This window comes from Dipodomys spectabilis, unplaced genomic scaffold (genome assembly GCF_019054845.1).
Source record: "Dipodomys spectabilis isolate Male_0828 unplaced genomic scaffold, ASM1905484v1 ptg000178l, whole genome shotgun sequence".
Classification (NCBI taxonomy): domain Eukaryota; kingdom Metazoa; phylum Chordata; class Mammalia; order Rodentia; family Heteromyidae; genus Dipodomys; species Dipodomys spectabilis.
The window spans coordinates 8,100,345-8,110,052 of record NW_024870855.1 but is presented as its reverse complement, the minus strand read 5'-3'; the positions used below and the strand labels follow the sequence as shown (position 1 = coordinate 8,110,052).

The following is a 9,708-nucleotide window of genomic DNA, read 5'->3' as shown; positions in this document are numbered from 1 at the left end:
GAAGTGATTTGTTTTCAGGACATAAAAGGTGATTTGAGTATTTAAAAAAAAAGACTAGTAGTATGTTAGAATGTCAAAGAGTATGTGTGGTTCGTGCTTCTCATCTTAGCTACTCAGGAGGGTGAAATTTGGAGGATCATGGTTCAAAGCAAGCTTGGGCAGAAAAGTCCACAAGACTTTTTAATCCTCCAAATAACCAGCAAAATGTTGGGCTGGAGGCATGGCTCAATAGGTAGATAGAATGCCAGCTGGGCAAGCAAGCTGAGCAAGTACAAGGCCTTGAGTTTGGATTCCAGTACTGCCAAAAGAAAACAGCATGGAGACTTTCCATCTGCTTTTTATCTTCAGCCTCCTCATTCAGTTATGTCTCATAACTCATAATCAGTTATACCTCTGCCCCTCTTCATAGTCCAGTGGTTTTATGACACAAAGATTGAATTTATCTTGGTGCAGATTTCCTGTTTAATTAGCTTCATGAAGCTTGAAACAAGTCTCTTTTCATAAATCATTTTTGGAACCAAATCAGCATTCTTCCAGGGGGTAAAAATAGTGGCCTGTCCTTTCATCTTTCACTTTCCAAAATTAATTTGATAACCAGGTTTTCCTGCCTTGGAGGGTGGCTGTGAGCCTCTCCTGTCATTTCTGATGATTACTGGAGTCTTCAGTTGGTGATTTACCTCACAGCTGGTGTCAACACCCTTGCTTTCCAAACAACCAAACTTTGCCTTAGGAAAGTATGGTTTAGGAATCATCCTGCAGACTAAAGAAACTGCTCTTAAGAAAACACCTCTCGGAGGTTCTAGTCTGTTGGGCCTTGTGGCAGCCACCCCGTCTCTGCGCTTGCTCCTGCCAAGGCTGCACCTGGGCCTGGGACGAGGCCTTCGGGTCCACAGCCAGCATTGCAGCCGCTGCCGCCGCCGCCCTCTGCCTCCCGAACATATCCCCGCAAAGTCAGGGAGCTTCGCGCTTTCGTGAAGATGTGTAAGCAGGACCCAAGAGTCCTGCACACCGAGGAGATGCGTTTCCTGCGGGAGTGGGTGGAGAGCATGGGGGGTAAAGTACCACCAGCTACTCATAAAGCTAAATCAGAAGACAGTATCAGGGAAGAAAAAGCAGATAGTCAGAAGACAGAAGAAAACATACCGACAGAGGAGCCACCCAGTGAGGAAAGCGACCTATAAATTGATAATGAAGGTGTAATTGAACCAGACACTGATGCCCCCCAAGAAATGGGAGATGAAAATGTAGAAGTAACTGAGGAGATGATGGATCAAGCAAATGAAAAGAAAGGTGCTGCCATTGAAGCACTAAATGATGGTCAGCTACAGAGAGCTATCGACTTGTTCACAGATGCCATCAAGCTAAACCCATTCTATATGCCAAGAGGGCCAGTGTCTTCATCAAATTACAGAAGCCAAATGCTGCCATTCGAGACTGTGACAGAGCCATTGAAATAAATCCTGATTCTGCTCAGCCATATAAGTGGCGAGGAAAAGCACACAGACTTCTGGGCCATTGGGAAGAAGCAGCACATGATGTTGCCCTTGCCTGTAAACTGGATTATGATGATGATGCTAGTGCAATGCTGAAAGAAGTTAAACGGAGGGCCCAGAAAATTGCTGAGCACCGGAGAAAGTATGACCGAAAACGTGAAGAGCGAGAGATTAAAGAAAGAATAGAGAGGGTTAAGAAGGCTCCAGAAGAACATGAGTGAGCCCAGAAGGAAGAAGAGGCCAGACGACAAGCAGGGTCACAGTATGACTCTTTTCCAGGTGGCTTTCCAGGGGGAATGCCTGGTAATTTTCCAGGGGTAATGCCTGGTAATTTTCCTGGAGGAATGCCTGGAATGGGAGGTGGCATGCCTGGAATGGCAGGAATGCCTGGGCTCAATGAGATTCTTAGTGATCCAGAGGTTCTCCCAGCCATGCAGGATCCAGAGGTGATGGTGGCCTTCCAGGATGTGGCCCAGAACCCTGCAAATATGTCAAAGTATCAGAGTAATCCAAAGGTTATGAACCTCATCAGTAAATTGTCTGCCAAATTTGGAGGTCAAGCATAATGCTTCTCTGAGATAGCCCTTGGTGAAGGAAAAGCAACCTAGACCGCTATGTGGATGTCGCAATAATACAAACCAGTGTACCTCTGTCCTCGGCTGGAGTCTGGGGTGCTTTGAAGATTATCCCTACCCCTCTGCACCCAGTGCAGCTGTAGTAATGTACAGTGGTTTGCCATTAGGGTATTCATTCAGATAATGTTCTCCTAGGAATTAGAAACTTTAACACTTTTAAACCTCCAATATATTTGAAACAAGTTAAAAAAAAAAAAAAAGAAAACACCTCTCCCAAGAGAGCAGATCCTTCTGCACCAGCTCATTGTGTCTCAGAGAGTGTCACTGGCTCATCAGAGGAGAATAAAACTATAATAAAGTGGTGTCATTCATGGGATGTCCTGCGGACTGTCTAAGAAGTGGACGGATTACTGAACCTCAACGTTTCTCCAAGCTGTGGTCCATCTGAGTCTCCTTTCTCAGTGTTTTGGGAGCTGTGTTTCTTTTCTTCCCGGGCCAGCATTACTCATAACTGCCATGCAGAATATGTTTAATGAATTTCCATCTATAAAAGCAAAGGAAAACCCAAGTGCTTTGCTGTGCCTACTGCCTCAACGTGACAGAATACAGCAAATTCTTTCAAAGCACAAGAGAAAAGCTTTTTGTTAATAGTCTAGGACCTAAATCTTTCAAACCTGTGGTTACAATGGAAATGGTGCAAGAGATGTGGATGGGAGAAAGGACAGATGAGAGAATGGGGGTGAGACTGTCCTGGTCTGAGCTGGTCCCAAGGCCAGCTGCCTACCTGAGCCCCAGGAACAATCAGAGACTAGATAAAAAGGGAGAGAAGCTAAAAATCTGAGAACAGATGTGTTCTTAATCTATGTTTATTAGCTACTTGTCTGTGTAATGACAGAGTATCTTGGAGGCTGCTCTGCCTATAAGTTGCTAGAATCTAGTTATCAAACAGAAGAAATTGACTTTAGGAATAAAGGCATGATGAATGAAGGACAAAAGGTAGCATTTAAAGGCCAGTCACTTGAAGGAAGAAGGAGGAAATAGACACTTCTTCATTTTTTTCCCTTTCCATTGGCAGCACTGAGGTTTGAACTCAGTACCTCCTGCTTGCTAGGCAAGCCCCACCCCAACCATTTCTTTCATTGGCTGTTTGTTTGACGTTTCATTTTGACATGTCCTTAATGCACACCGTGCTCCTGGGTCAGCCTCATCCCTTCTATCGCTCCCCTTCATCCTCTCTCCTCCTTCCTAAATCAGTCTCACCATGCTTTATTGCTTATTTTCATACACATCGACATAAAACATGGTGAACCCCTTGGCTACCCTTCACCCTCTCCATTCTCCCACCCCTTTGCACTAGTTCTTACCACAGACAGGACATGTTTCACCTTCCTAAAGTTTTGTGTGTGTGTGTGTGTGTGTGCGCACAGTATTTATTTATTTATTTATTTTTATTGTAAAGATGCTATACAGAGGGTTACAGTTACATGAGTGAGGTAATGAGTACACTTCCTCTTGAACATTGGTACCCCCTCCATTGTTTTCCCCTACCATCTCTTCCCTCTCTACCTTCCCCGAGGTTTTTTTTTTTTTTTTGATTGTGATTAAGTGATTAGATAATTTCCCGAATTTCACAGTATTGTGGAATAATGATGTTCATTTAAAGTCACAAGTTCATTCTAACTTTCCTGGAGCCAATTGTCTATCACAGTCTATAACATATAATGGTGTTCACATGTTATATACCATATATGTGATGAGCAGCATGGGGATATTTAGTAGTGGTTCGACCAGATGAGTGGGAGTTCTTTGTTTCTTAAGTCCTGTTAGTTTTGTCGTATCACCTAACATTTTGGATTTAGCATCCACTTATCAGGGAGACCATGTACCGTTTGTCTCTTTGCTCTTGGCTTAGCTCGCTCAACATGATTCCTTCTAGCTCCATCCATTTCCCTGCAAATGCCATTATTTTGTCATTTCTAATGGCTGCATAATATTCCATTGTGTATAGATACCACAATTTTTGGATCCATTCATCTGTGGTGGGGCATCTGGGTTGTTTCCATATCCTAGCTATTGTGAACAGTGCTGCAATAAACATGGAGGTGCACGTGTCCTTGTATATTGGTTCCTGTTGTTCAGGGTAGATGCCTAGAAGTGGTATGACTGGGTCGTAAGGGAGGTCAATCTTTAGCTTTCTAAGGACCCTCCAGACTGCTTTCCAAAGTGGTTGTATAAGTGTACATTCCCACCAGCAGTGTAATAGGGTTCCTCTTTCTCCACATCCCCTCCAGCATTTGTCGTTGGCTGATTTGTGGATGTGGGACATTCTGACTGGGGTAAGGTGGTATCTCAGGGTTGTCTTTATTTGCATTTCCTTCACCACCAGGGATGATGAACATTTCCTCATGTGTTTCTTTGCCATTTTTACTTCTTCATTTGAGAAGTCCCTCTTTAGTTCCATTGCCCATTTAGTAATTGGTTAGTTAGGTTTGGGAGGGATTAGTTTCTTGAGTTCCCAGTATATACAGGATGTTAACCCCTTGTCTGATATATTGCTGGTAAATATTTTTTCCCAATTAGTTGGTTATCTTTCTAGCTTGGTTGCGATAGATTTAGCTGTGCAGAAGCTTTTTATTTTAAGGTAGTCCCATTTGTCGAGTCTCTCTCCAACTTGTTGTGACCTTGCTTCCTAATGTTTTTGTTAAAGTTCATGGCACTTGTTCTCAGGAACTTTATTATGGCCCTTCACGCATGCATCTATGGTACTTTAATCAGATTGATCACATATTTAGGTACAGGATTTGGTATGTGTTTACTTATATGTTTACCTTCTAGGTCTAGCAACCAAGTATGAGAGTGAATTTGTGTGTGCTGGTTACTTCTGAGCTAGGGTCTCACTTCGTGCCCAGGCATGTGCATGGACTGTCATCTGCCTGTTTTCTTTAAGTTTCCACTTGTTGCTTACACATGTGTACCACTTTATCCAAATCTCAGTGGCAAAGGTAAGCTGAAAACTTTCCTGCCTAGATCGGTCCTGCCCAATGTTAGCCCCCCCAACTAGTTAGAATTATGGTCATGGACAACCTTCATTGGCCATTCATTTCCTTATCCCCAACATTTTTTAAGGGACCAGTGAAGTGTCCAGACAGAGAATGTAAGAAGTAAGTGGTCTCTTCGGAGGTGCCATTATATAACATCTTACTATATATCAGGTTTTTTCTAAGAAGCTTACATCATTTTTGACCCTGTTTTGTTTGTGGCATTGTTTTTACCTTAGGGACAGAAGAGAAAACAGGAGTATTGAGAAGGGAAGTAATAGGTCTAATGTTACAAAGTGAGTGACTTAAAAGCTGTGGTTCAATCTCAGGAAACTTTTCACAATTTTTTATTTTGGCAGTTTGGAGTTCGAGCCTAGGACTTGATGCTTGCTAGGCAGGTGCTTTCCCACCAAGCTACATCTTGAGCCCTTTTTGTTTTGTTGTTATTATTGATTTATTATTGTTATTATTATAATACTGTAACAATATTATATTATTTATAACATAATATTAAATATTATATTTATAAATGTTATAACTCATGTAGTACCATAATAAAATACTGGGTCTTAAACTCAGAGCCTAGAACTTTTGCTTGACTTTTCACTCAAAGTTGGTGCACTACCATTTGAGCCACAGCTGCACTTGTGGCTTTTTGCTAATTAATTGGAGATACAAGTGTTTTAGATTTGTCTGCCTGGGCCAGCTCTGAGCCATGATCCTTAGATCTCAGCCTCCTGAGTAACTTGGATTATAGGTATGAGTCACCACTGCCCTTCATGCTTAGGCTAGATGAGCCCAGAGCCTATTTTTCTAAAGTCAGTCAAAAGAAAAGTAAGTGTCCTGTCACCTTAAATGGCTTTGTGGTATCTGTTTGCTTCCCTAGAACATTCCATCTGTGTGGTTAGACACACTGGCAAGTCCTAACCCAGACTTTCTTCCTGGGTCTGGGACACTGGGCAGTGGGGAGATCCATGGGTGGTTGTCACTGCAGAGAATTGAGCCTGCAATGAGCAGTTGCTAACAGGTGTGTGGTCTTGGTAGACCAGTGAGCTGCTGCCAGCTTCAGCACACAGGAGTCAAGTTAGAAATGTGTGGGCAGGAATGGCCTGGAGAGCCCTGAGGTGCGTCTGGGGGCTGGGTGAAGCCCTGGATGTGGTGTCAAGGGCAACAGGCAGGAACAGGTGGTTCAGCTGCCAGGAGCAGCCAGGCCTGTCATGTGAGATGAGGTGTGTGTGTGTGTGTGTGTGTGTGTGTGTGTGTGTGTGTGTGTGTGGTGGGTGGGGAGGGGTTGTGATGAAGGACAGCAGCTGGACAAGTCTTCTGGGAAGGAGCCTCCTGCCAGGCTGGCCTGGCCACCTCCTCCATAAAAAGCCAGAGGATCCCCAGGGATCTCTCTGTGCCTGAGTGGAGAGTGGTCATGATGTTTAAGAGACAGAAGGTAGACAAAAGAGAACATGGCTTATAGCAAGGAAGAAACACAGAGGTTAGAAGTGGCTTAGCTGGGCGCTGGTAGTTCACACTGTAATCTCAGGAGGCTGAGATCTGAGGATCGTGATTCAAAGCCAGCTGGTTAGGAAAGTCTTTGAGACTCTATTAACCCCCAGAAAATGGGAAGTGGAGCTGTGGCTCAAAGTGGTAGAGTGCTAGCCTTGAGCAAAAAAGAGCTTAGAGACAGCTACCAGGCCCCAAGTTCAAGCCCCATAACTGACCCCAAAATAATAATGATATGAAAAGAAGGCAACTGGATGTGCATGGGATCAGAATTTGTGATGTCAACTCTCAAATTTAGGACAATTTTTATGAAAGTTGAGAGAGGGAGAGAGAAGCAGAAGGAGGAAGAAGAGGAAGAAGAAGGAAGAGGTGTAAGAGAAGACTAACATTCACTTCTAGGAAAGAGGGAGTCATGCCAGCAAATGGCTTATAAACTAAAGATGTAGTTTAGAAACAAACTGGCAAAAAGAAAAAACCCCAAATATGGCCATTTTCAGAAACCTCTTTATTTTATGAAAAGTAAGCAACAATCTTTTTGTTTAGGAAATGTGGTGTCTGGACTTACTGTCTTCTGTGAGTTAAATCAAGAACCGTTGGAGAATAGAGCTGAGAAAGAAAGTAAGTTCTTTAAAAGAAAGCTAAATCCTTGAAAATGATGGTTCTTACATGGTGCACTGCTGATAGATTCACATAAAAATGTTTGCTTTAACAAAGAAAGTTTTCTAGGCAGGAACTGATATCTTGTGCCTATTATCTTAGCTTTTGAGGAGGCTGAGATCTGCAGATTGAAGTTGGCAGCCAGCTTGGGCAGGAAAGCCCATGAGACTCTTTATTTCCAGTTAATCAGCCAAAAGCTGTCAGTGGAGGTGTGGTTCAAGTGTTAGTCAGGCTTGAGTGAAAAAACCAAGTGAGAGTACAATGCCCTGATTTTCAACCCCAGTACACACAGAAACACACACAGACACACACAGACACACACACACACACACACACACACACACAAAGACACACACACACACAAATTCCTAGAATAACTGAAATGAAGAACAACGACTTGTCTGCTGTTAGGTGATCTTCCTGTGGATGACAAGAACAGTGAGTGTTCTTGGGAACTACTGCTTAGATAGAAGACTGGCCACTAAAGTACTAGTCCTGCAAAACAAGCTCTTTTGAGGCTGCAAATGCGGCTTTGGAAATAAAAGGCTTAAGGATTAGCTATGGATTGTGTAAGTTATGAAAACTTACTGAAGCAGTTAAGTAATTGTGATCTGATAGTCTAAATCCAAATATTTTCCAATTGAGTGTAGGAATTCACTTTTTAGATTTGTGGAATACAGGAAATAGAACCAGTTTGCTCATCTTAGACCAAAATTTCTTTGAGTCCTTTTCTTTCTGTCAGGTGAATGGCAAATTTCTCAGTGAGTGTACAGAAAGCTAGCCATGTATTATGCAGGATGTCCCAGTCCTTGAAATTGGGTTGGCAAAGTAGGCAGGAATGTTTTTGTGTAAAAAAGGCAAACGTTCATAAATACGACCACTGGGAAAGACTTCTAACTGAATTTACTAGTCAGACAAGTTGCTCATATCATCCTGAGGGCTTTATGCAGGCAGAGATAAAGCAGTAGGAGTACATGAGTGTGGTCTGTGCAGAAGGTTTGCTCAGGGTTGGCTCCTGGAGAGAGGGCAAGAGTGCTCACCTGGTTGGTACAACAGCCATGGAGATGGCTGTGGTACTGGTGTCTAGTTTACCATCTGCTGGCTACACAGTGTTCTTCCAAGTTGAGCCTCCCGTGATTCCCAGGGACTGATTGTGGTCAGAGTGGAGTGACAGTTTTTGTGTGTCTGCCAGCTTGTGGCAGGAGCTGCTTAGAGCCACCAAGTCATAGTACATGTGGTCGGAAATAGGGAACATGCTGATGGATTGAAGCTTTCTGTAAAAATATTTTGCTTTATGTCAGGTGCTGGTTGTTCATGCCTATAACAGTCACTACTCAGGAGGCTGAGAGTGGAGGATCATGGTTCCAAGCCAGCCAAGCCTATAGAGTCCATGAGACTCTCAACCCCAATTAACCACCAGAAAATTAGAAGTGGAGCTATGGCTCCATGTGGTATAGAGCGCTAGCCTTAAGTACAAAAGCTCAGGGATGGGGCTTTTTGATTGAAATGGGGTCTTTTTTTCTTTTTTTTTGGTTGGTCATAGGGCTTGAACTCTGGGCCTGAGTGCTGTTCTTGAGCTCTTCAACTCAAGGATAGTGGTTTACCATTTGAGCCATAGGGCAACTTCTGGGCTTTCTGCTTATGAGGTGGTGAGGAATTGAACCCAGGGCCTCATGCAGGCAAGGCAAGCACTCTACCACTGAACCACTTTTCCCGCCTGGGGTCTTAATTTCTGCTGGGACTGGCAGCCAACTGGGATGTTCTCAATGTACATCTCAGGCCTCTCTTCTTAAAGGCCTCAGTCCTTCCTAACATTGGCACACTGCCAGGGTTGGGGTGTAGGGAGGTGGGGGGTGAAGTTTGAGAGGCTTGGGGGACACATTGAAGCTATCTCCAAACCAAGAAGCAATTCTACGAAAGATTTAAAGTATATTAGCCAGGGGTGTTTTTTTGGGGGGTGGGGGAGGTGGAGGGGGTGGTAACCGAATGTTAGATCTCTAGTAGACCTCAGTATAAAAATAATAAGCTAAAAAAGTGTCTCACACCAACCCCTCCTTTGTAGTTGGGATTGCCATTGGAGTGTTTCATCTGTGCCAGTCTCTTCCTCTTTGTTCTGTGTCTGGTACCAAGGTGGTACCTGGTAAGGCAAGTTGGCCAGTGAGGGTTTAAAGTTAGGACTGTGCAAATCCTTCCAAAATGCAGTGCCATCTCTGTGTCTGTCCTCATTGGCAAAGAGCTCCCTGCCTCAAGTCCAGAAGTTGGGGAAAATCTGAGCCCAACTTATATCTTTATGAAGTGCTCCTCAGCCAGATGTTATGGCTCAAGCCTGTAATCCTAGCTATTTGGGAGGTGCAGATTGAGTTCTTGAGACCCATTCAATCAGTCACTGGGCTTGGTGGCACATGCCTGTCATCCGTGACGGGAAGCACCAATAGGAGGATCACAGTCTAC

General features: G+C 43.7%; 1 pseudogene across 1 annotated transcript; it reads left to right on the top strand.

The window, feature by feature from the left end:
- Positions 1–62: 62 nt before the first annotated feature.
- Positions 63–1,694, top strand: LOC122120813 (annotated as a pseudogene). Its single transcript, XR_006149795.1, has 2 exons — positions 63–80; positions 855–1,694. The product of XR_006149795.1 is annotated as a hsc70-interacting protein-like (transcript).
- The last annotated feature ends 8,014 nt before the right edge of the window (positions 1,695–9,708 follow it).